This window comes from Ixodes scapularis, unplaced genomic scaffold, assembly GCF_016920785.2.
Source record: "Ixodes scapularis isolate PalLabHiFi unplaced genomic scaffold, ASM1692078v2 PGA_scaffold2__306_contigs__length_199485367, whole genome shotgun sequence".
Classification (NCBI taxonomy): Eukaryota; Metazoa; Arthropoda; class Arachnida; order Ixodida; family Ixodidae; genus Ixodes; species Ixodes scapularis.
Genome location: NW_024609857.1, coordinates 4811632 through 4838490, shown reverse-complemented (window position 1 = coordinate 4838490; position 26859 = coordinate 4811632). Strand labels below are relative to the sequence as shown.

General features: G+C 48.8%; 1 protein-coding gene across 1 annotated transcript in view; it reads right to left on the bottom strand.

Moving 5' to 3' along the window:
• LOC8025548 (rho GTPase-activating protein 18) overlaps positions 1–26859 on the bottom strand; it is a 362823-nt gene that overhangs the window by 228438 nt on the left and 107526 nt on the right. The gene's annotated exons all lie outside the window — the stretch shown is intronic.

Sequence of the window (26859 nt, the reverse complement as noted above, 5' to 3'; positions counted from 1 at the left end):
AAGGTTACTGGCAAATCGGTCTATCAGAGGAGGCGATTCCCAAGACAGCATTCCGAACGGACACCGGCTTGTACGAATTTACGGTCATGCCATTCGGACTGAAGGGAGCACCGGCGACATTCCAAAGGCTGGTGGATGACCTCCTGAGAGAGCACCGCGACTTCGCTCGGGCCTACCTGGATGATATAGCGGTGTTCAGCAACACGTGGGAAGAGCACCTGCTTCATTTGCGCACCATCCTGGAGAAGTTGCGTCAGGAAGGCCTAACTCTAAAAATAAACAAGTGCCAGTTTGGGAAGCGTGAAGTGCACTACCTGGGGCACGTGATTGGGAACGGGCAAGCACAACCTGATCCTGAAAAGATCGAGACCATCCAGGCGATCGAGAGGCCCTACACGAAGACAGAGGTCCGTTCCTTCTTGGGACTAGTTAACTTCTACCGGAATTTCATTGAAAACTTCGCGGAGCTGGCAGCGCCGCTTACAGACCTCACACGCAAGGCGGAACCTAAGCATGTAGTATGGACGCCGTCATGCGAGAGCGCATTCCGCGCACTGAAGCAGAGAATATGCAGCAGTCCAGTGCTGCGGAGCCCCGACCCGAGTCGACCCTATATACTCCAAGTAGACGCTAGCAACAGGGCGATCGGGGCAATCCTAGCTCAAACTAGCGAGGGCGTCGAGCACCCCGTTGCGTACGCCAGCCGTAAGCTACTTCTTCGTGAGACGAAGTACGCAACAATTGAGAAGGAGTGTCTGGCAATTGTGTGGGCCATGAAACATTTCCACGTGTATGTTTATGGGCAAAATGTCACAGTCCAGTCGGACCACAACGCGCTCCGATGGCTAAACAACAGCAGGCAGAACAATGACCGTCTGCAAAGGTGGAGCCTGTTGCTGCAGGCCTACCAGATTAAGATAGACTACAAACAGGGTCGCTTGCATTCGAATGCGGACGCCTTGTCGCGTATTTAAGGGCACTAGGATCAGAATGTAGTGACCCGCCAAGGCTTACTATCTGCTTCCTCACTGAACATGTAGTCGCAGAGTATTTCTTTTTTGTTAATTTTTATGAACCTGAGCGTGTAGGATGTGAAAAAAAAAAGTGTTTATTGTATTCGTAGTATTTCACTTGGTGCGTGTCTGTTTTATATGGTTAATTTTATAAAGCTGTATTACAGGATGGAGTTGCACCATATGTAATGAAAACAATGGGCGTTTCGCGAGCAGAGGCCCGCAAATCTTGTTTTTATATGTTTTCATTTCGGTTAGAGGGGGCGTGTCGTGTTATTTTCTATGTTTTTGCTTCCTTCGGGGGTTCCAGCATCTTTACGGCACGGCGCGGTTCCCCTCCCGGGGTTAATGGGCCCCAAGTGGAGGCGCAAACGTGAACGTTGTAACCTTACACCCGTGTACGGGTGCCTCGTCTTCTCCGTGTACGGAGGTGCTTTTTGTTATTTTAGCTGCTCTTGACAGCTTCGTTCGGAATGTGTACTGATTTGTGTGCGCGATTTATGCCGTTGATGACACGTCCCTTTCGTGTTGCCGACCTTTCGGGGTTGTACCGGGAATCGGCTAATGTGCTTTTGTACGGGTCGATGATTTTAATGTTTACAGAGTCGGCGGCGGAGGGCCGTTTCGTTTTGGATAGCGTCAACTGCACTCATTTATTATTTTGCTTGTCGGGGTTTGTGTAGCCGTACCACGAAGACGAGAATGTGTTTCAGAGGGAGAGAATGAAAGAGAGAGAGAGAGAGAGAAACGAGGGTAGCTATGTTGGAAGCAGGAGAGTTGAGAAAGGGGAGTCAACTAAGAGATTTCAAAGGAGACGCATCGAGAGCGATGCAGGAGGAGTTGAGATAAAAGTCCCATCGAGAGCGATGCGGAAAATTAAGTAGATAAAGTGCAGAGCTGTCACTTAGAGAGTTAAACGGCAGAGGCCATCGAGTTTTGAGAGCTAGCGAACTTTAACTATGTTGTAATTTTTGTGTATAATACCTGCATATTAAACCAAGTTGTTCAACCCTAAAATTGTCTACGATCCCGACATCACTAAAACCCAAGAGAAGAGACCCTTGACTGGCAATCGGCGACCACGACGTCAGCACAGACCCGAAGACAACGAGAGACTTCACGTCACGTCACGAGACGGATGTAAACGTCCTCTTTTACAGTATGCAAGTAGGTAAGACGACATTATAACTACTATTTATTATTCGTCGCTCCAACCTTTGTAAAAATCCCCAAACATGCCTCCGCGAACCACTGTGACCTAAACTGCGGATTTCGTTTTTAGTCGACTACGTTTAGTTTTGTTTTTAAAATAATACCACGTGTACAATTTTTCATTGCCTTCCACATTATGTAAAGTTTGTGTCTTAATCTCGTACGAGTACTGAGAAATAAATTATGAAACAGAGGGGATTTTCACTTTTCGTTCAATTTCAGCACGCTGTACAAAAAAAAAAAAAAAAAAACTTTTTAATTTTTGTTTTTTGGGTCGCGTTTTTTTTTACATTTCTCTTTCACCCGGAATACATTCCGTCAGAGGTATATGCACTGGTTTTGAGTATTAAGCCTCTAAATATGCACAAAAATGATTCTGTTCTGTTATCAACGTGAATTTCGCAATAAAAATATAAAATTTCGCATTTAAAAATCTAGGTTTCCAATAGGAAGTGTATTTTACTTTTTTACACTATTATACTATGATATTTCTAACGTAGTATAGATTATGTAGTGCATAGGGTTTAGGCTTGAGGCCTCTCCAATCATGGCACCGGCGGATATTGTCTGAAAACCCGCTTTCGGCAGTTGCGATTTTATAGTGTTTAGACGTTTGGAATTGCAAACTGGTTATCATACGCCTAACGACATTAATGTATTTTATATGAGTGCTTATTCAACGTCCCTTAGATTATTATAATACAAAATAAAATATACTGCTATAACCCATAAACCCACCGTCAGCATTTTTTTTAGCATATTTAGAGGCTTGAAACTCAAAACTTGTGCATATATCTCTAAGGGAATGTATGCTGGCTGAACAAAATTAAAAATCGCGACACAAAAAAAAAGACACAAAAAAAAATATTTTTTTTTTTACAGCGTGCTGAAATTGAACAAAAAGTGAAAACCTTTTGTTTTATAATTTATTTCTCAGTACTCGTACGTGTTTAAAACACAAACGTTACATAATGTGGAAGGTAAGGAAAGGTTCTACACGTGGTATCATTTTAAAAACAAAACTAAACATGACTAGAAAAAAATCCTCAGTTTAGGTCACAGTTGTTCGCGGAGGCATGTTTGATGATTTTTACAAAGATTGGATCGACGAACAATAAATAGCAGTTGAAATGTCGTTTTATCGACTTGCATATATATCACAATAAAAAAAGTATAGAAGCTCGAGCTCTTTTGAATACTTTGAGATTGACAGTGGTTCAAAAACGCCACACACGAAAATCGTCAAAACCCACCATCGGCATTTGCTATTTTTTTAGCATATTTAGAGGCTTAAAAGGCAAAAACTAAGGCAAATACCTCTATCGGAATGTATTCTGCCTAAAAGAAGGGCGTGAAGAGAACGTGACGCAAGAAATATAAAAAATTAGTTTTTTTTTATACAGCGTGCTGAAATTGAACAGAAAGTGAAAATCCTCTCTGTTTCATAATTTATTTCTCACTACTCGTACAAGATAAAAACACAAACACTGCTTAATTTGGAAGGCAATGAAAGGTTATAGACGCGGTATTATGTATGTGTATATATATATATATATATATATATATATATATATATACATATAGGGTGTTTCAGAGAACTCAGGCCAAATCGCTCCTGCGAAAACTACTCATCGCATCAAAAAAAAGGCGTGTGTCGTTTTGGTCCTTGGCCAGGGGCCTATTTAGGAAAATTATAAAAGTCCGGGATAATTAGATTGTTAATTACTTTTGCGTAATTATTTTTTAATATCGCGTTTAAGGGCATGGTTTGAATTAGAAAATTGCTCAGCATCATCGAAACACACTAAATCAACAAATTGCAGAACGATAGAAGGCACGCGAAGCATTTTACGGCTTTCTGAAAAACCGCACAAATTCGACGCGTCTTTTAGTTTCGGTTGACTATCGGAGCGCATCTGGGCCCCGGCGGCAGCGCGCCCCGTGGAGAGAGAGAGCAACCAGCCTCTGCTGCGTCGCGCGATGACGGCGCAGCAGAGGCTTTCGGATGTACATCCGAAAGAACGCACTGAGAAGTCCTCCACCGAAATGTCCTCCACCGAAAGCCGATCAGAATAACCCCAACCTAGTAGATTTCGTGGGATATTTTGGAAGTAATTGGATAGTAAGAAGTTACTTTCTCCGGGCAACTGTAACTGCAACGGTCCGCAGTACACAGTTACTGTGTGTACACACACAGTAACCCTGAGTGTACTTTTCGAAGGCAGCTCAACGAACTATAGCTCTTGAGTATGGCGTTCTCCTGCTTGGTTCGTCTCCGAGTGGAGGGCCGGCCACGTATCGGAGTGAAGACCGGCGTGCTCCGCAACTGGCGATGCCGAAGGCGACGACGGCGAGCGGATGCAGGCGTCGCTGTGGCCGCGCCAAGCGCCGGTTGCGCGGCCGGAAGCAGAGCGAGCGGGCGTCTGCCGGCTCCGCCGCTGTGCCCAGGATCCACCGGCAGTCATCGCCCGGCTCTGGCGCCACCCGACGCAAATCGGCAAAACTTAGGTCCAGTAGGCAGTCGGAAGGCAGGCAGCGGGCATCTGGTCCGTGTGTGGCCGGGATGCGGGTCTGCCGCCAGACCGCGGGGATATCGTCGCTCGTGAAGCAATCGACGAAAGTCGAGCGGCGAAAGTCGAGCGCCCCGATAGCGCGATGCGTGCCGCCGCCCGGGCTGGCCCCGTGGCCGAGAAGCAAGTTCGTGTGCCCGCTTCCAGGTCAGACGCCCCGGCACGCCAACCGGCTCCCCGCATCCATGACGCGCCGATCGCACGGGCGCAGCGCCGGAATCGCTGCCCCACATCGGCCACACGACGCCAATCCACGGGCGCGCAGCAACCACCAAGGGCTCGCATCGGACAAAGCGTGCCTCACCACGCTCCGGTTCCTAAGATATTTTCGGAAATATTGGATTAAGTCAAGTGGCCACGGAGTTTTTTCCTTTGACTATCGATGACAAACTATTTAAGGCAATCCACATACAAGGGACCTATTTGTTAATATACTGCAGGTTGGGCGAGTTGGTAAGGCATAATTACGAACAGGTACAGAGCGACTCAAAATCCAAACAGACAGAAAAATACTCACACAGCGCTGAACTATCAACCCCTTAAGTTGTATTTCAAACTTCCTCTTCTTCGACCCCCAGAAGATGGAAACCTATTCCCTGGGGTCGAAGAAGAGCAAGTTTGAAATACAAATAAGCTGATAGTTCAGCGCTGTGTGAGTATATGTTTCTGTCTGTTTGGATTTTGGGTAACTGTCTACCTGTGCGCTGGTTCGTAATTAGACCTATTTGTATTGGTCTGACAGCCACCATTACTTACCTCGGAGAAACGGCCAGATGACGTCTCGAAAGACGATAGCGCGTTCCCACATAACGATACGCCATTTTTAAAGCGAAAGCATAAACCGTCCCATGGAGCGAACCGGCGTTATCAGCTTTTGAAGCCGCGCCAAACGGCACCTGAACTCCCCTGTCCCAATGGAGCGAAGCCCGTCGCCTGTAGCAGCATTTTGATGGATGAGCTCCCATTGGCTGGCGCGCGTCATAGTTTCAAGGAACGAGGCTCCCATTGGCTGCCGCGCAGCGTAGTGCCAAGGAACTCGACCCCACAGAGAAGCCCTCTCCATGGCGGCCCAGTGGCCGCCGGTAAGAGGGAGCGGCTGGCCGCAGCGCCAGCAGAGGCCGCCCGGGCAGATTCCGGAGAGGGTGCACGGCCCAGCTCAGCACAGCCGAGAGCCTGCGCTCGGCCGTCGGCCGCAACCTCGGCAGTAGCGAAACGTGGCCGTCCACTCCAGTACGCCGTAGACGAACTAAGAAAGCGGAAGGACGACATTCGTGATTTTTGTTTTCAAATTTGGGAAAGGTAGTTAAAAGTCGGGAGTCGTACTTTCCTCAAACAGTACAAAAAAAAAAAGAATCTTTATGTACAAGTACACGCTTAAAGAATGTACTTCAAGTAAAGTTTTCCGAACTTACCTGAAGTAGCACTTAAGTGCTCTCTACTTAAACGACATCCCAACACTGTAAATAAGACAAGGGCTGCACCGCGGTTCCGCTGACTTGTCGCACGCTTCCCATAGTCCTTTGGCAGCTTGTCCAGGTCAAGACTGCAACCGGGATCGTTGTCTTTCCTCCGTGCTTGAGACTAGAATATTCGCGGAAGATATGTATCCCTGTTTCGCGGAGTGGCGCAAAGCGTGTGGGCCGGTGAAAATGATGGTCGTTGGTCGTGAGGACAACCTCGAGAACTTTTTGTGTGCCCGTTTTCCAGATCAGGCTCCGAGTTCTCTATTTGTCCGTCTCTAGCGGAACACAAGCTTCCCTCGCGGCGTGCAAGCATATGCCCGTTCCTGGCAAGGCGAGGAAAACACTTTGGTTTACCACCTCGCAATCATGTTTGTTCACCGAATCAGATCAACTGTGGAGGGGAAACTTTTTGAATTTTTCTTCTTTCCCGAAGCATTGGCGCGCGCTCCGTTCCACATGCTCGGTGTAACTCTTCTGTCCCTAGGAGACCGGAAGCAATCCAAAGTGACAGAGGAGTGTGTCGAACGACGAGTTGAACGATTCCTCTTCGCGCGTGAAGAGAGAGAGCTTTCGAAGGCGGCAAAGAGCGAAACGTCCCGATCGCGTGGAGCGTGGAAGCGAAGCAGACGACCTGCGCTCCTGCGTACAGCCGTCACTCGTATTGGATCTCGGGGGCCCCTTGCACAACTGAGAGCGCACTCGACGGACTGAGGCCAAAGAAGCGTGGCAGTTTGGGCGAGCGAGACGGACGGCCCTCGAGGAACCCCCGGCGCCACGCTTCCGGAGCCACGGGAAAGGGCCTCGCAGACGAGGGCTTCGTTTGCCGACCCTCGCTCGTTTTGGGAAACCATTTCCGCGTGTGCTCTGCCGCCGCCTAGGCCATGCATGTCAGCGGGTCACCAGAAGTCGATTGCACCACACGGCCGCCTCCCACGCGCTCCCCCGAAGAGTGAGAAAAAAGGACGGCCATGCGGGCGCTACTGTAAGCAGTGGCACCCCGCCCGGCCAGCTCTTTCATGATATTCACTCGGACGCAAAATGTATCAACGGGGCTGTACTTTTCTCGTATGTATGTTTAGACAACCGAAGTTAGTCAGCCTCCATGGGTGTCGGGCGTCTCAGCTGTAGACGGCAAAGTTTGCCAGTGCGGTGCAACCACTATACTTCGTTCCAGCTTCGGTCCGAGCGCGGCCGATGTTATGAGCCGAAGGGCCAATCAAACAGCGGAAGAGGCACAACGTCCATGGCGCGCTTTCTGCAGTTGATAGGACCAGCCGGTATTCGCCGTCTCTCTGTGCGTGCTCATCCGCAGGCTAGTCATGTCAAGCGCAGAGAGCACGCCTTGACGCTGCTCTTTTTGGGCTGTTGGATTGGCCCTTCGGCTCGTAACATCAGCCGCGCTCGGACCGAAGCTGAAACAAAGTATAGCCCGGTGTCTTTAAAGGGATAATGAAACGATATCGGGTTGGAATATTCGTGACTTTGTAGAGGCGTACTGGTTTTAGTCTGGCCCAAGCTTACTCGCACAGACCGCCACTGATTCAAAAGCTTCTATGTCGCGGTGAAATTCCGAAAATAAAAGGGGACTATTTATTTCTTCGCAAAGCTCGATGACGTAATTGTGGGATCGAAACCACCCGTCTGACGGCAGTCGAGCGCGACTCATGGATTGGACACCAGACTTGCGTGAGCACTGGACTTGGGCTCGTAACAACCAACGCCTCGGCGGACACTCGGGTAGTGGCTCGTGTCCAACCAATGCGCTGATGAGAAGAGCCGAAAACAATCCCTGGAGCTCAGCACGTTTTCTACTTCGCCAACCCCAGCGCGTGGGTATGATTAACATTGGCGGCATAGGATAGGCACCAGGCCACGTGACCGCTTGTTCTGGCTCCGAGTTAAAGGGATACTGAACCAAATAATAATAATAATAATAATAATGCTTTATTCGGTTTCTAAAACCCGGGCGACAGTGAAAAGGCTATTGCCCATGCCATAGAGGCCCACTGTACCCGCTACATATAATAAGTGGCGCACGTTCTTTCCACGAACCAGCAGCCGCCGGTGTGCGCGAGCACACGCAACAAAAATGACGTCAAAGACCTCCATTCGCGCTTAAGAGGACAGTGAAATGCATGGGCTTCGGGCGAAAGTGGAATAAAGACAGGCTTTTCATCTCTACAAGTGAAAGCTACGTGCTTGTTAGGCCAATTATTCGCTTACCTTTTACTCCAGACACCACTTTGTAGATGAAAAACTTGCCTTTATTCTCCTTTGGCCCGAAGCCCATACATTTCACTGTCATCTTAACCGCGAATGGAGGTCTTCGACGCCATTTTTGTTGCGCGTGCTCGCGCACACCGGCGGCTGCTGGCTCGTGGAAAGAACGAGCGCCACTTATTATGGACACTAAATTCCTTGGTTCAGTATCCCTTTAAGGGGATGAACGACGCTAATAGACAGTTTTAGTATAGCGTTGCTGGGCCTTACGTACGCCATACGCAATAGTATAGCGTACGCTAAAAATGACCTGCTCGGACCGAATTTAGTTGTGCGTTACGTTTTCGAGTGAACACCGCGCATGATCTTGGTTAAATTTGCTAGAGCCGTAGAATTCCGCGTGCTTATAGCGCAACCATGCTCCTGGAAAGAAATATTGAAAAAGAAAAAGTGTCCAATCATTTTATTTAAGATTAAACCAAGCCACAGCTGCCTCGTCAAGCGCGCTTTTCTGCGGGGTACAGAGGCTACGAGTACGAGTGCGTAGCCAAATTCGATCACGGAGCCTCCGTCAGTCGTCCCGTGGAAACGGCAACTTTTATCAATGCTATCGCGGAACGAAATTCATGACCCTGATGCCCAGTGCATAGCGAGAACTTCGGCGATTTCTTTTAGAGTCGTTCGTCCGTCGGCGATGAACTGTGGGAATAGGCTTAGCGTTGAGCAGATCGCAGCGTCGACGCACATTCCGAGCGGCGAACATTTTGACTGTGCACTTCTTCAGCTTCACGGCGATCTGATTCGACCGCGGTCTCAGAAAGAATCGCCCAGCTGAACACGACGCAATTTCACGTAACACAGAACTTCGAAAACACCACGTCGCTCTTGCTGCGCCAGTCGAGGCAACCGCCATCTTGAAACTGGTGCTCTCGTTGGGTTTGAGATCTCTCGAGAGCGAGGCCCGCTAGCCAGCAACGCAAAATCTCCAGCGTTGCGTGCGTACGCAATACGCTAGCCCTTTTATTGCGTTCTGCGCATGCGCACTCACGACCCGCAATTTCCTTGCGTACGCAAAGCTATAGCGTACGGTCCACTAAAACTGTCTAATATTTTGCGAATTTCTTTGGCGACTGCTATTGCCTAGAAAGAAAAACTAAGGCGAGTTTATTCAGTGATTCACGCTCGGAAGTGATTTTAAATAGTTTAGAGCGAAAGTAGAAAAATCGTTTCACAGCTCCTTTAAAAGGGGCCAAGAAACGAATTTTGGGCTGCGATAAATGATTTTAGATTGCGATTTTAGTAAGGATGTCGCGAACCAGCCTAGATTTGATTTCGAAAGGTTTCGATACTTTCGAAGCGAACTGAAGTTCGAAATCGAAAAATTTCGATATTTTCGTACCGACCGAGGTTCGATTCGAAAAATTCGCAACTTTCGATCATAGTGGAATTTTCGAATTCGAAAAGTTCGAGGCTTTCACGGTTTCTAAAGTTTCGGGTTCGAATATTTCGCAAATATTTTTACTTGAGGTTCGATAAATTCGAAGTTTTCGACCTTTCCGAACTTGAAAATTCAAGATATTCGAAAATTTCGAATTTCCTCGGATCTTAAATTCGAAAAATCTGAAGATTTCGAAATTCTTTGGATATAAAATTCAAAAAATTCGAACGCTTTGAATTTGTACAAACATAGAGTTCGAAAAATTCGAATATCTTGAATTTCTTTCTACATAAATTTCGAAAAGTTTGAAAGTTTCGATTCTTTTTTAACGCTAAATAAAGAAATAAAAACATTTCGAAGGTTTTGAATTTCTTTCCGGTCCAAGTTTTCAAAGTTAAAAGTCCGGTTTTCATGTTCCTCCACAGTTTCAGTTTTAAATAATGTTTTCACGACTCACTGTTTTTCACGAAATCAGGTTTAGAAAAGATAGGGCGTGATATTTAGACTCCGCGAAGTTGGGTCAGGCAATTAAATGAGACGACGAGTGTCCCGGATGTGCTAGAATATTTGCTAGTTCAGATGCAGAGTGACGTGTGACCATAGATCAGTAATTGTGACCGCCAGCCCCGGGGGGGGGGGGGGGGGGGGGGGGGGAGGGAGGGAGAGGAAGGGGAGGGGGGAGGGTCTTTAGCGTGCATCACACAGTAGTGATCACAAATACGCACTGTTTTACGATGCTCATCCAGTTCGAAACGTCCAGGGGCGGGCAGAAGGTTGAAGATCAGATAAATCTTGAAGCGACCTGGCAAACTACCTCTTTGCCCCTTGCACGCTGGTAGTAATCCGATCGAACACCGCCCGAGTGACGCTGACATATAGTAAATTAAGTTTGTAATTGTCCTGGAGGTTTATTTTCCGGGACGGAGGAATATATAATATTCCTCCGTCCCGGAAAATTGAAATATAAAATGAAATTTGGAGAACAGAGAGGATACCTGAATCATGGAAGGTGGCCAAGGTAGTTCCACTACTAAATAGGGCTGGGCAATTGATCTATTACCCTCCCGAATAATCGATTAAGGCTTTAATCGCGATCATTTTTTTAACAGGGTAATCGTTTTTTTTAATCGGTACCCCAAAAAATGTCGATTGGACGCACGCACGGCTCTATCCTGGACGACCTGCCCAAACTAAAAGTTCGCAGCTGGAGCAGAAATATCTGAGTCTGATTCGTTGAACTAGTGCCACTAATACCCGTGCCACACGGACATGGCAAATGCCACTCAGGGCGAATCTCATTCGGGCGCCGAATGAGATTACATTTCAAGCCCGTGCTACACGTACATTTCGAATGTCATTTTGCGCCATGATAATGATAGCGCCTGCTCTCTGAAGAAACCTAATTGTAAAGTTTCTTGTAAGCTAAATACGTTTGTTCAAGGTTATGATCTCTAAAAAGTGTCTATAGGTAGTTTTAAACAAATTTTGCAGTCAATAGGGAGTTTTAGAATAGCGCACGCTAAAGCTTTGCGCATGCAAAGAATAGCGTCGTCGCTACTGCGCATGCTCCGAAGTCCGAACGCAAACCAGGTTTTGCACTTTGCGTTCGCAATTTTAGCGTGCGCTATTTCTCGGAAATAGCGTGCGTACGCAAAGAGCCTTTGCGCTTCTCCAAGGAGGATTCGTGATGAGAAGTTGGCTAAAGCCAAGACGAGCAGAGTTAAGCAAAAATGGCGGCTTCCAGGATTATGTCGGCGGCTGCTTTGGCGGCGTCGTGAGTGCGACGTCGGCGGTATCCTCGCGACTGCGATTTTCAATAGGGGACGACATTGCACTCGGTTTGGCAACGGTCACCGGCAACTTGATGCTTGTGACGCGCGAACATTTCTCGGCGAAGGTACGATGTGCGAAGGTCAGTACACGAGACCTCTCTTGCCGAGGCTAGAGCACCATAGAGCTCCTACGGAGCAGAGTAGCGCAATCCTTTAATCCGCGTGTTTCGCCGACAACATGGCCGACAGAGCAGCTCGGCGCGAGTCACGTGGTACTCAGAGTTTCAGGAGGCGGCCCGCCGGAGAATACGACTCAACACGGCTAATTGAAAAATAAACGCCAAGTTTACACTTTTCGGAACTAGTCTGTCGTAAAGTTGGTAAAGCACTAAACACTTTATCAAAGTTTTAATAATATTGGATGCGCGTGAAAATTTTGAAAAGGCAAAAGACGGTTACGTAAATACAAAGCTAAGTTTATTACATGTAAATGTGAGAAGCATCTACAAGCATTTTGATCAGTTAATGGTGCTTGTGGCGGGCCGGCTTCCTCTTCCGGACGTGCTCATACTAACCGAAGTAAATGTACACAGGATTCAGGAGACGGAAATAAACAGCGTGGAAAAAGTAAACAAGGACGAAGGGAAGATGCGAACCACACAAGAGCTGGACTCACAACTAAACATTTATTGAAAAAAAAAAAAGAAACAGCAACGAAGTAAATCGCACTATCGCTTCAGCACGTGTCAAGATAAGCAATTTCTTTTTTGTGAAGAAAAACCGATGTTTGCTGACGCATGCATCTTGCCCCTTTTTTGTTATTGCATAGGCTTCCAATAATTCTCTCGTGGTCTTACGTGTGCCCCTCCCGATGATGGTGATGTTGAATTTGGGCTGGCATTCACAAACAGCACAATGCAGAGCCGTTTATACTGAGAGATTTTGGCCTTCTTAAGGAGATTTTGACAGTCTCACAACCACAGCAGCGTAGTCTGACAACCGGGGGATGACTACTTCCGTCCGCCATATTGTGGCTCTGACTCATAGGAACTCTACGCGATTTCTCAGGAATGAACAAGACAAAGAAGTAACGCCATATTGTGTTATCGCGAAATCCGCTTGTTCTAGCGGCCAACAAGCTCCGCCCATCGGCCAAACTCTCTCAGTATAAACGGCTCTGGCACAATGCAGAAGAGGGTGACCCCCAGCGGTCGACCGGAGTGACCAGTCATGTTCACGTGCCCTGCCATTAATACATCGGCCAGTTTGGCCGATGTACACTCTTCCGCAGCTTAGTGGGATCTTGTATACCACACAGTCAACATACTTGTTCCTGTTCTTTACGGCGCATTGGCTCTTGCCCCCCGCCTTTTCCGCAAGGCATCTTGTGCGTCCTTTAGTCTACCAGATTTTCCTTCCTACAATATATGCAGAGAAGACAGAAGGGGAGGGGGAATCTTATTATACATCATCAACTGTTTATCCGATAGAATAGAAGTGTAACTGAATAATGCAGAAGTTTGCGCGGCAGTCGTAACTAAGGATAAGTTCTCCTATGCACTGTGTGCCGTTTACAGACCACCCAGTTCCAGCATGCTTCGTCATGAATTAGCGAAGCTGCTTCCGAAATTCGATAACAATAAATATTCAGTTCTTGAGGGAGATTTCAACATTGATCTTTCAAATGCTTGGCACGTACTGCTCCAGTAACATGCAATGGGACGAGCATGTTAACTTTGTACTACTCAAACTTAGTCAAATAGCTGGTATACTGAATCGAAATAGGTATATTCTTCCGGAATCAGTTAAATTATTAATCTACAATACGCTATTTGTATCTCATATTAACTATTGCCATCTTGTATGGGGCACAACAACAGAATCTAACCTCCATAAATTACACTTAATACAAAAGAGAATGATACGCGTTATTGCCAATGTCTCGTACACCGAACATACTGACTACCTTTTCAAGAAATATAACATTCCAAAAGTTCATGACATATACCGAAGGAGGCTTATGCGAGATTTTTATTATAGCATTAGGAAAAATACCTCTACACTCTTAGAAATAGGAAACTTAGAAAAAAGGCAACCTTCGCATAAAACACGAACTCCAGAACCATGGATAGTTCCTCGTTCTCGGACAAATTATGGTGACCAAATGCTTAAGAATACTTTGCCTCGACTACTAAATTCATTTGAGGAGGCTGGCACCGATATATCCTCTATAACCCCTTCTGAACTGAGATATCTTTTATGTTCATTTATGATACCGGTGCCCTTAGAACTGCCTGAGATGAAAACGAGCTATTTCCTAGAATTGTTTTGTGTTCCTTACCCGACCTAATCATGTTAAATTGCAACTGTATACTAATGTGTGGAGCTGTATCGAATGAATGAATCTGATTGACCAGGAAGTGTTCTGTTACTGCGTGTGTTTTGTGAGTCCAATGCTGCCATCATTTAAAGGGGGCCGAGGGCCCCACAAGCTGCGTTTGTAGCTTTTTTCCTCGGCCTCCTCCATTCTGTATGAAATGGAAACCAATAAAGAAAGAAAGAAAGAAAGAAATGAGTTGAAACCTGGAGTGTTGTCCTATCTTGACACCCTTTCTGCATTTGGGCTTGAAAATGTTACTCAGGATTATTTACGGAAAGGATATTACGGTGATAAAATTACAAAGACATGTATTGGCCATATAGTCACTAGAATAAGCAACTTAAACACGTTATCTGGAGTAATTAAGCTTGCTGATCACTATATACCGGTCCTTTTATCATTAGGGGAGGATATACTGCAAAACCCGACAGCATAGGAGGAGTATAAAACTCTACTAGATAGCAACAAAATTGATTGTTCTTTTCAGAGGTGCGATTGGAATTCCTTGCTAGATTATGATCTCTTAACAGCCTACAAAAAGCTCGTTCACCAGTTTCAGGATTTTCATGCAAGCGCTACTAGAAAAGATGATTTGAAAGAAAGAAGGCCCGATAATATTTGGATAAATCCGGAAACATTAGAATTGTGTCACCAGAAGGTAAGTCTTTGGAAGCGATGCCTGCAAAATCCTGGTGATATCATGCTTAAAAAAAGATTTCCGTGAATTACGCCACAAAGTTACAGCTAAAATTCGTTTGGCAAAACGAAATTATTATGTAAACCAGTTTACAGCTTCGACTAGAAACCCGAAAGAAACGTGGAAAAACGACGACGACGATCGAACAGGAAGCACCGATTTCTCGCTCCTCCTCTTGAATTGTTTTACGCTATTCCGATCGTTTTGGCTACCGCGAACAATTACTTCGTCACTGGATCCTGCAGGGGTACCCTGTCGGCTAAAAAGCGACAACTGGCGACCGGGTCACCACGTCTCAATGACGCGGTTCCTGAAACCTTGGCTCCGGGCACTAACATGGATGCCGTGACTACCAAAAGCCAAGTTCCAGGCATGGAACTACACTGACCATTACAAGGTCAGCCAACGGCGAATGAAGACTCCAATGATGATATCCCATTGAAGAAACAATACTTGCAACTCCATCAAGAAAATATGGATGCAAGAACGTCAACCTACTCGGTTAATGAGGAAAACAATGACATTCACGACGGGAGTGATTTCCCCCAAGTCACCGTGCGAAAAAACCGCCCAGCTGGAATCCCCTTGATCATCGAGCCAAAGCAACACGGGGCTTCTTTCTGGAAAATCAATCCAAACAAGGTTGCAAAAGAAGTAGTAGCAGTATCACACGAGAAGGTACATCGCCCCACGCATAAGAAAGGATGGCACGATCACCGTCAATGCGGCATCACTAAACGCGACAAACAGACTACTTGCGATGAAATCCCTATACTCCGTTTCACCTTATGTAACATAAGGTGAAACGCAAACCTTTGCTGCGATACAACATAAGTTATGTTGTACCGCAGCGAAGGTTAGAAGCGCGAGCTCATAGAATTGGCAGCTGCCCCTAACGCACGAGAGCTCGTGCCGCCAAGATGTGCCCTAGAGCAAGAAGCTCGCGCTTGTAGCCTTTTCTGCGGTACATCATAACGTGAAACAGGGTATAGTCGGAATAGACGTGTCGGTGACCGTCTCCGAGTCGTACACCCGTAACGTTGGCAAGATCAACAATATCCCAATCCAATATTCAGACTTTGAACTACTCGACTACTGAAAAGATGCTGGTGTCATCGCGGTCCAGCGGCCAATTTCATACTCAAGGAAAGAAGACGGCTCCATGGAGCAAAAGCCAACGGAAAGTGTCCTGCTTCAGTTCCCGCAGGATCCGCCGATGCCCTCCCGGGTTTTCCTGGGATTCACAAGCCACCCGGTGAAGGAATACTTCGGCATCCCGACACAGCGTTTCCGCTGCCTACGGCACGAACACATTGCAACACATTGTCGTGGCCAACGGAGGTGCAAGGTGTGTGCAGGGCCGCACAGCTACAAGGAGTGCATGAACAAGACCAACGCAAAATGTGCGAATTGTGGAGAAAAACACTGTGCTTCGTATTCAGGCTGTCCTCATAAAAAAAACAAAACAAAAAAAAACAGCCGCTGCAGCCAGAAAACACGAGATCCTGAACGGACCGATAAAAAAAAACAATCGCTCCCCGTCCCCAAACCAGGAAATTATACGCCCACCACTTGTCCCTTTGCCTCCTCTCCGCCCACCTCCCCTCCTTCCTCGACCTCCTCGATCAGCACAGCAAGTCCAGATGTCTCAACAACCTCCCAGGTCATCGTACTCGGACGCAGTAAAGCGTCGCCAACAACACGGCCAGATATCACACCAACACCCGTCTACTTCTGGTCAGGCTGCTGTGAACACCCTCCGCAATACTCGGAGACCCGAGGATCGAGTGATGTTGAACATTTACTGGTACCCATGTTTTTTGCTGCCCTTCGGGTCATACTTGATGCTGTTCCATCAGCCAACAACCTACCGGAAGTAACAGCACTGTTTACTCTAGAAAGGTTATGTTATGTTATGTTATGTTGAGGATTATTCTAATGCCTGATCTATACAGTCATACAGGAACATTTCAGTGGAACACAAATGGGTTACGGAAAAAGTCAGGCGATATTCGTCAGTTTGTTGCGCAATATAATATACCAATACTTGGATTATATTGTGAGCTCGAGCAGATGATAATTTTCGTCTATCAAATTATGTACTATACAAGTCATCTCACCAACAAGGCCAAAGCCGAGCGCCATTGGCGGTGCGGAGAGATATAATACCTGTGCCTGTGTTTTCGTCCACTACAGAAGTTCCAGCATTTGTTGCTTGCAAGGTACGATGTGGTGAGACAATGTTGTCTATAGAGAGTGTCTACATTGAACCTCGGATTCCTCCAACCCAATGGGAATTCTCCGCAATATTCAGCCACATTTCTACTCCTTACACAATATGTGGAGACTTTAATGGCCACCACACTATGTGGGGAATGATCACTGCGATCAACGTGGAAATCTCATCGGGAAATATATGGACCAGAACAACATTTCTGTCCTCAACGACGGGTCTCCAACGTTCGTCCGGGGCCATGCCTGTTGCAGCCGTTTGGATCTGACACCATGTTCTCCAGAGATTTCACCTCAAGCGACATAGAGGACTGACAGAGAAACCCGAGGCAGTGACCACTTCCCAAATCTCATTCAACACCCGCTTCTCGATGTTCGTGGACAACATTATCGAGTTCGGATAACGAATTGAAAAATGTTCGGGCACTTCAACACTCTGAACCTTCCCAATGTAAAGGAACCCGAGGAATTTGCAATCTCCGTTTTAAACAATTGTGAACGAGCAACGCGCATTGTGAGCGTACCTAGTGGACACGTCGGCGTCAATGGCGAATACGAAAAATTAAGGGCAATAAGGCGCAGAGCAGACCGTCGTTATCGAAGATCTGGCCGTGTTGAGGACTACAATGAGGCCCAACACATTCACAAACTAATACCAACGAAAGCTACACATTCTCCCCATTCACCGATGGAAGCAGTTCAGCGGTACTCCATTCACTCCGATACCGAAGGTATGGAAGATACTTCGTTCTCTTCGTATACCAGTGATACAGAAACAACCTTTCCGGGCTCTAGCTTTCCCTCGAGGTACATCGGAGGGAGTAATATCGAAAGAACATTGTGCTTTTTCTAACGCAACAAAGTGATATGCTGTCCTCTTTAGAATAGCGTTCGTCTCGAAAGCGGCTCGTGCATTCAAGAAAGAGCTGCACTCAGTGCAAACAGACCTAGACTATGAATTCAACAACCATAAAATGGAGTGCGCGCTACAAAATATTCGAAAATCAACAGCTCCTGGTCTTCATAAAGTCACTTATGACGCTCTTTCAAATCTTGGCCCTGCTGTTACTACCGCACTTCTTGAAATATATAATGAAATTTGGAGAACAGAGAGGATACCTGAATCATAGAGGGTGGCCAAGGTAGTTCCACTACTAAATAGGGCTGGGCAATTGATCTATTACCCTTCCGATTAATCGATTAAAACTTTAGTCGCGATCATTGTTTTACTTAATCGGTTTTTTAGTCGGTACCCCAAAAAATGTCGATTGGACGCACGCACGACTCTATCCTGGACGACCTGCCCAAACTAAAAGTTCGCAGCTGGAGCAAAAATATCTGAGTCTGATTCGTTGAACTAGTGCCACTAATACCCGTGCCACACGGACATGGCAAATGCCACTCAGGGCGAATCTCATTCGGGCGCCGAATGAGATTACATTTCAAGCCCGTGCTACACGTACATTTCGAATGTCATTTTGCACCATGATGATGATAGCGCCTGCTCTCTGAAGAAACCTAATTGTAAAGTTTCTTGTAAGCTAAATACGTTTGTTCAATGTTATGATCTCAAAAACGTGGCTATAGGTAGTTTTAAACAAAATTTGCAGTCAATAGGGAGTTTTAGAATAGCGCACGCTAATGCTTTGCGCACGCAAAGAATAGCGTCGTCGCTACTGCGCATGCTCCGAACGCAAACCAGGTTTTGCACTTTGCGTTCGCAATTTTAGCGTGCGCTATTTCTCGGAAATAGCGTGCGTACGCAAAGAGACTTTGCGCTTTTTCGAGGAGGATTCGTGATGAGAAGTTGGCTAAAGCCAAGACGAGCAGAGTTAAAAAAATGGCGGCTTCCAGGATTATGTCGGCGGCTGCTTTGGCGGCGTCGTGAGTGCGACGTCGGCGGCATCCTCGCGACTGCGATTTTCAATACGGGACGACATTGCACTCGGTTTGGCAACGGTCAGGCAACTTGATGCTTGTGACGCAGGAACATTTCTCGGCGAGGGTACGATGTGCGAAGGTCAGTACACAAGACCTCTCTTGCCGAGGCGACGCAAGCGGGCACGACCGGTGAACCGCTCGCGTCGCATTCTCATCTTTAGACAAATCTAAAATGGTACTCTGGACCAAAACACTTTTTTTTTTTTTTTTTTAAGTTACAGCATTTCGTGCGTGAAATGAAAATCGTGACTGTATCTTGGTGGCGTCTTAAGCGCGAGATGCTTGGGCTTTTGCGTCGCGACGGAGAAACGCTATTATAAAACTCTCTCGCGCCGCGTGTGCTAATACAACCGCTAAATTTAGCGCTAGAGTGAGCTAAAATTGCGTACGCTATTCTAAAAATCTTTAATTACTTTATGTGTTTTTGCGTTTCCGCTGTAATTCATTTGTTGGTGACGCTCTAGTCGCTCTAGCCGCAATAAGCCAAAGCCGAAGACAGAAGCTGACCAAAGCGAAAGGAAATGGCGCCTGTACAGTCGCGAGTGTCGGTCCTTGCACCGGAGGACGGTAAACGGGTGCGACGGTTAATGAGCGCTTTCATTCATTTACGCGCCAAGCACCGTGCCGAGCAGCAAAGGCTCGAAGCCAAAGCTGAGGACGCCCACTTTCGCGTTCGTGAAATCGAAGAGCAGCTGCTCTCGAACTACGTGGCTCTGGCTGCTGCTTTCGCTGCGCACCGCCCAGTGCACCGATCGCGTTGGCGGTACCCAAGAAACCAGAGGTGGTTGACCATTTTGTTCTTAGCCCGAGACTGAGGCAGGAAAAGAGGAAAGTTTCGAAGTAGAAGAAAAATGAACAGTCGAGGACACGTCTCTAACACAGCTAAAGACAAGTTTATTTGGTCACCTTCTTATATACACTCTAAGACTAAGAACAAAATGGTTAACATCCACCAGCTCGCCTGCGCAATCACTACATTATCAGAGGTGGTTGCTCGCGGCGCTTGCAGCTCCATCGGAAGAAACTTCGAAGTTCGAACAATACGTAACAAAACTGATAATAAACGCGAAATAAACGTGGAACTCGGTTAACCAAATCATCGGCAGGAGAACTAAAAATAGTATGTATGATGCGATATGAAAACATTTGCAAGAATCTCGTCCCCCTCCCGCGTGGCTCCGGCCCAAAGTCTCAACTGTGTCCCCCTCGGTCCGGCGCTGGGGGAACGCCGACAAGGTTTGACTAGAGGAAAATTGGCGACTCCCTCAACGGGGGGAAGAGGCGGGAGGTGACGTTTTTAGGTTTTTTTTGCCCGATCCCCCGAAGGTCATGCTGGTGATATCCCGCACTGCCTGGTGTTAGGGGGAAAAAATTGGCTTCGAAGGGCGGGAAGAATTATGTTTTTGTATTTGTAGACTTAGGCTGGGTAGCGCAAGCTACCGCCTGTCACAAAGGGTACAGCCACTAACATCCACCCACCATTGCCCCCTTTTCGTAACTACACTAGGAATAGCATCTCTTCTTTAAAGCAGTCCACATCCTTGCAAACTCTCGACACTCGTAGAAAAATAGATCGGCTCTCTTTCATGCAGAGATTGTACTATAACCCGTGGTCTCCCGAACCCTTAATTTCCCCGGCCCATCGTATTTCCTCTCGTTTCGACCCCCCGTAAAGTTGAACCCATTTTTTCGAGAACTAACAGATTCAACACTCACCTCTTCCATTGTGCATATCGGATTGTCATGGCTTGCCCACAAGCTTGGCAACTACCAGTGACCATAAATGTTTTTTGCAGCTGATTTCTAAAATGCTCGAATAATGTTTATATAATAATGTTTCCAAACTTTTTCTCGAATTTTTTTCTTTTTTTGGCCCGCCTTTCCGGCTTGAGCGGCGTCGGCGTCGCCATCGCCGTCGGCGTCGCCATCGCCGTCGGCGTCGGCGTTACCGCGCGGTGCGTCATGGGAAATGTCCCATAATGCACCGCGCGGGACCCTCGTGACGTCACGTGTGACGTCACGGGGGTCCCGCGCGCTGCATTATGGGACATTTCCCATGATGCACCGCGCGGGGAGGAGGAGGAGGGAGAGGAGGACGAGGGGGACGGGAGGAGGAGGGGAGGGTGAAGAGGAGGAGGAGGACGGGGAAGGCGGAGGAGGGGGAGGAGGAGGGGGAAGAAGAGGTGAGGAGGAGAGGAGGAGGACGAGCAGGAGGGAGAGGAGGGAGGAGGGGTCTACCCTCCCCTCAGCACCCTTCTCCTCCTCAAGAGCTGCGCTCTACTTAGGCGTTAGTGTGTTGTAAACGTCTTTCATTTTTTTGTAGTGTTTTGTTGTCTTGTTTTCGAGCCTTGAATATGACACCCCCCTTACGTAATGGCTTCCTCAAGAGGCCCTTAAGGTAATACAAATGAAATGAAACTTCTCTGAGCGAGCGTAACGGGTTAGCAGCGTTTCCTCTCGGCGCTTAGCGGTGTTCACGTGATTAGCGTAACGCGCCCGTGCAGCGCACTTCTTGGGACCCTTTGGGCCGACGGAGGCAAAACCTGCTTTCTTTTCTTCTTTTTTATATAACTTCCGTTTGCCGTTTTAGCCCAGAAGCGTGCGGAAGTGTATGCACGATGAGTGAAAAGACAGCACGCCGGGACGCCGTAGGCCGAAAGATTGAGCGGGAAAAAGAAAAATGTACATCACGGGCGGGAGAGGGAAAAAAGAACCGTTTATGTGATTTTTGAGAGGCTTCGAGGACGCGAGTACAACAAAAGCCACTGCTTCTTAAGCCTCCCTCTGCCCTTTTGTAGGGTTCCCGAAAAGCGACAAGCGCCCCTACCCCAGCCTGCTCAAGGTTTGCCAGGAGGGTGAGGAGAGTTGACCACTTTCCCCCGATTGGCCGAGCGTCTCTCCGGGACTCTCCGGTACCGGAAAAAGTTCAATATATTCAACTTGGAACCCGCACAGCGGGAGCCGCAAAACGTCACGTTCACGTGGCAGTTGACGTCCCTCCTCTCCCGCAGATTTCTTCGTTACCAGCGTCTCCCGCGTCACAACCAGCGTCGTCGTCTCACCGCCCGTGATTCTGGTCTTTCGGAGTTTCGTTCACACTCCCTGCGCAGACTGATGCCGAGCTTCTGCGGGCGTCGTCGAATGCCGTAGACACCAAAACGCGGTGGAGTGTGCGGCGCAGACGACACTTGGGCCTGGCGCACGCCCGCCCCAATCCCGCCCGTCGAGGATCACGTGACATCTCGTACCACGTTATAGCCATGTTTTGGGCGGCCCGAGGCTATTGTTGCCAGACGGAGCCAAAGCTTTGGTTTCGATTTCTCTTCATGTCTGATATAAGATTTAACGATACATATCCCATCTTTCACGAAGCAAATGACTAGTTCCTTTAATTAGTGCTTTTATTGTGAAATCACTCATTGTCCCGAAATTTTCGGAACTGGGCGGAGTTGCCCTTGAACGTGCACCACGCAGTCGGGTTAGATATACGACCGTACGCCGGTACGATGCTCATCCAGATCTCAACGTGCAGGGCTGGGGAGACACCTCTCAGGAAATATGGGGCGCTTCCACCGCCTCTTGACGCGTAAGATTATCCAGGAATTGAAGACGAAGTTGACGTTCGTCCAACAGCTTGTGACTTCAGAACGCATAGAAGGCAGAAGGAAAGTTAAACAGAGCAGGTAATGGACTGGCTTTCGTGTTTGCTTTCTTTTTTCTGCGTTCCGAGCTTTGTCCGGCAGAAAATGCTGATGCGCTCTTTTGACGTGGCAAATCTGGCGCCGTGAGATGATAAACGTGGAGTCATATTATTTACCGATATATGAACATTAAACCACCAAAAGCGTGGCTATTTCGATCCAAAAATGCCGTAGTGAACATGAGGAAAGTTATTGTTTCGAATTGGACCAAAATACAGATCGTCTACAAGCTTTTCCTGACAATGAAAGCAAAGCTCTGGGCACCCGTGAGCAGCGCACATTGAGCGCTGATCCGAGCTGTGCTCGCACGCTCTTCTTCGGAAGTTGTCCCCGAGTGTCACGCTCTCTGAGAATACGCATATTGATCATCTTACCCTTCATCAATTGTGGATATGTTAAACAACCTTCGTTATATTTTACCAACATGTGCTAACGTATTAATAGATAATTATCTTAATCCCTCGCCCGCTTTTAAATTATTGTAACCGAGTTTCGGACCCAGTAACTCGCACTAACTGGAAAATGTGCATCTAAATAAGAAACGTTGAGGGGTGTAGCTGGTGTCCCATCTGAGTTGTACGCTTCTAGCCTCATAACAGATTCCGCATCATCGGTGCACTCTGTACGCTGCGGTGATGAAAGACCTGGCACTCGCTAGTCGAAAGGGAGAGTGAATCATTAATGGGAATTTTTGGACGATTCTGGACATCTCGGAAAATATTTGCGTTTACCCTACGGGGGGGAAGCTACGTGTTAGAATGTTATTGTACGTAGAAGTGACTATGGCCCTCACACCCTGAAATACACTATTGAAACAATCCTCAGCCTATTCGTGGATAAAAAGCATTCTTAGGATAAATTTTTCTCGGGAAAAGCTCGATCACTCTTGTTCACGAGTACTCACAAACACTAGTCGCTTTTTTCTCTCTCTTGCGTGAATGCGCCGTGTATGTCCGTCCAGCATCGAGACTGAAAGACAAAAGAACCGTAATAGTCCGGGAGGTGTGTCGCGAAATTGGTGCAAGCCACGAGTCGTTTCCCTGCGGCGCCTGGTCGGCGCTCAAGGACGCACCAAAGCATCGACCTACGATGGGAAATACTGCAAACCACTTCATTTTTGCGGGCCCAATATTGCATATGGCACCAACTTTGCGAACTGTGGGTTTTCAAATTATTTTGCGGGTACAAAGTTACGCTAAGTATCTGCTACCATGAAGTACTCGCGCGCGATGAGCTTTTCTCGATATTCTTCGAGTCGGGAAATTCGCCCAAATGAGGGTCTCGGAAAAATAAGGACAGGGAAGGGGAGTTTTCGTCGAGCGTTTTCGGGCCTCCGTTCCCGGCAGCGAAGACGCTGGTAGTGCACGCCGCTCTCCTGCACAGGTTCCGCAGAGCGTTGCGGGACGACGGTCTCGCCGTGTCACTTTGTCGAAGCTCTCGTACGAGACGAGCTTGGAAGCCATGCGCGAGAAGACGTGTCCGCGCAGAAGAAAGCGGCGGGACGAGACCGGGTGCCGCCCGGGGCAGAGACCCCGACGGGAGGTCAGCGTGGCGACCTGAGCGGACGCCCTCTCGGTGCGCGCCGCAACCAGAACGAACCCTGGATGTGGGTTGTGCCAGGTGCAGTGCGCAGGCGCCGGGGTCTTTGCCCGAACGTCCACGATGCCCTGACCAATGGGATCGGGGCGTCGCGGAGCCAACGGGGCCATCGGCGGAAAACCCCCGCTGACACACATCAGGAGTCGACAAGAGCCGCCGTCCCGGTCACTTTCGCACCAGACGTCTTCCTTCCGGACCAGGTGAGTGCGCCCTCCTTCCGGCCTCCCGACCGCGGCTCAATGCCGGGCTTTGTGCCGCCCGGAGGACACACCGTGCACGCCTTTCTCACGACAGCGTGACGCAAGCGCCGCGAGCGATTGCTTCGCATCCCAGGGCAATGCCTCGTGAGTCCACGTATCCACTGACGCGGAATATTCGAAAACTTTCATCGCGGCATACGTTATCCGTCGTGGGAATCCGTGGAAAGTCCGTACGCGCTCCTATCTGCGCTCACAGGTTCCCAGAACGCGACGGATTGATGCGTCTATCGCCTCGCCCGTCCACGGAGCGATCGAAAAGCGCTTCGAGCGCGCTGTCCAAAAAGAGCGTCGCTCCAAAACCGCCTCATGTCCACCGAGGGACCGATGCCCTGCAGTAGAACGAACAAGTTCTCGCGCGTCACACTCCTCCAATCCGAAAGAAGAAAAAGTCGTCCGCAAAGCCGCTCACGATATCGCTAAACTACCCGTCAACAAGGAGAACGCTGGAAACGTATCGTCGACGCGTCGCTCGCCTTCCCCTAACAAAAGATTACCAGTAGATAACCAAAATAAGGCGTTGACGAACGCGCGTGCAAGATCCCATTTGTTCTCGGCTTTTGCTTTAGACGCCAGAGAGCTCCTTGGGGCTCGGGTAATTTAGAAAAGAATTAACGCGCCAGACGAAAGAATACGAACACACGACGGGGCTCTTTTTCTCTCCCCGTTTTCGATTCTGCTGGCTACCGGGATATGGCCGAAGTAAGTACGGAGACGCCCCGCGGAGCGTTCTAGCGTAGGCAAGGCGCAAATGGCGCCTCACCGACTCGCTCGACAGCCAGCCTCGACGTCTCGAACGGCCCATTCATCATCGGGGATGTCACGGTGGCGTCGCCGCACCGCTGCCAATCGACGGCTCTTATTTCCCAAGACGTGTGACGAGCGCCACAAATGACGGCCGCCAGCTCGCCTTCCATCCTGTCAGAATGCCTTCGTTCCTACGGAAACCTCACACTGGCTGCCTCGCGATGGGGCGACTTGCAACCCCTCGGAAACAATGTTCTGGCAGGTTCCATCTTCTAAACCACATCACTGGCGTGCGTCACGCAGTAGAGATTATGCCAATGCACGCTGGCAAAATGTCGTCCGAACCAAAAGCGATTTTGAACCCGCAGCGTGAACTCAACGTGCCGCTTAGCCGCGGTTGCTCGCCTCGCCCGCTTGCGTGGAAGAAAGGACATCCCTCTCCGGAAACTTGCACCTCCCACGAGGCAAGGCGTACTGCAACCGAGATTCAGTACAGCCTATGTGTCAACAATGTAACTCGACCTTATTTTTTTTTTTTTCTATAGGCGTGAGACAGCTTTAGGCATGCCGACTCGGGTCGCAGAATACCGGCAGTAATGTGCGCCAGAAAGCGCGAACTATAGGCAGCCGATGCTTGCCTCCGTGTTCCTTGGCCAGCGCGTGTCGAGCAATCCGGACGAAGGAGAGCAGTGGGTGCCCCGCACGAGAAAGTCCCGCGGCGCCGTCTCGGGCGACCGGGTCCGAAGAACAATCGCCGAACGAGGGCGTCAATTAGCCCGGGGTCGCCACTTAGCTGCCCCGGGACTCTTCCTGGTCGCCGCACCACTTGGACGACCGGGACAAACGGTGTCACGTCAGCTGGACACCGTAAGGCACTTCTCGACGGTCCCTTGTGGCGAAGGAGTTCCTTGCGGGACGTTCCGACTCCCGCGCGTCCACAGATTTCGAACGCCCAGGAACTCGCCGGGGTGTCTCGATACTGGGACAGGACTCCTTCGGCTTGCGCTCGCTGACTTGGCCGGTAAGCTGAAAATGGAGGCCGGCCACGAGCCAGCCGCCTCGCATCCATGTGCCGGCTTTCTTTTTCCGCTCTGAAAGCGAGAGCTGTTCGCGCTCCGTCGCGCTAGGCTCCGACTTCCTCGCCGCGAGCGCAGGGCAACGCCCCCGCGGGAGCGGCCTCCCTCGCCCTGCGCGCTGGAAGAGCGTCCAGCTGACGAATCCAAGATGTCTCTTCCGAGTCCTCGGACGACCCCCATCTGCGAGTCGCTGGTCCGGGTCGCTCTTCCGCTCACATCCCGATCCGACGGATCGCTCGGCTGCCTCGGCCGGCACATCGCGCACGTGCGAGCAGAAGGCGTCCTCGGCGCCCTCGCCGCCTCGCCGTGAGTCTTTCGCACGCACTGGTAGATAATACCACTCACCGCGTTCGATGGTGCGCTGCCTGCCACCGGGAGACCCATTTTAAACTCGTTTCGGTAACAGACTCTCTCTTAGTCCTACGGGGAAATAAAAACAACGCGCCTAGCCCCCGGAACGAAAAGAGCTGAGCAATCTCGCACAATACGGCTCGTCTGCGCAAGCAGGTCGTGGCCACGTTTCTCGTGCTCCAGAGAGCTG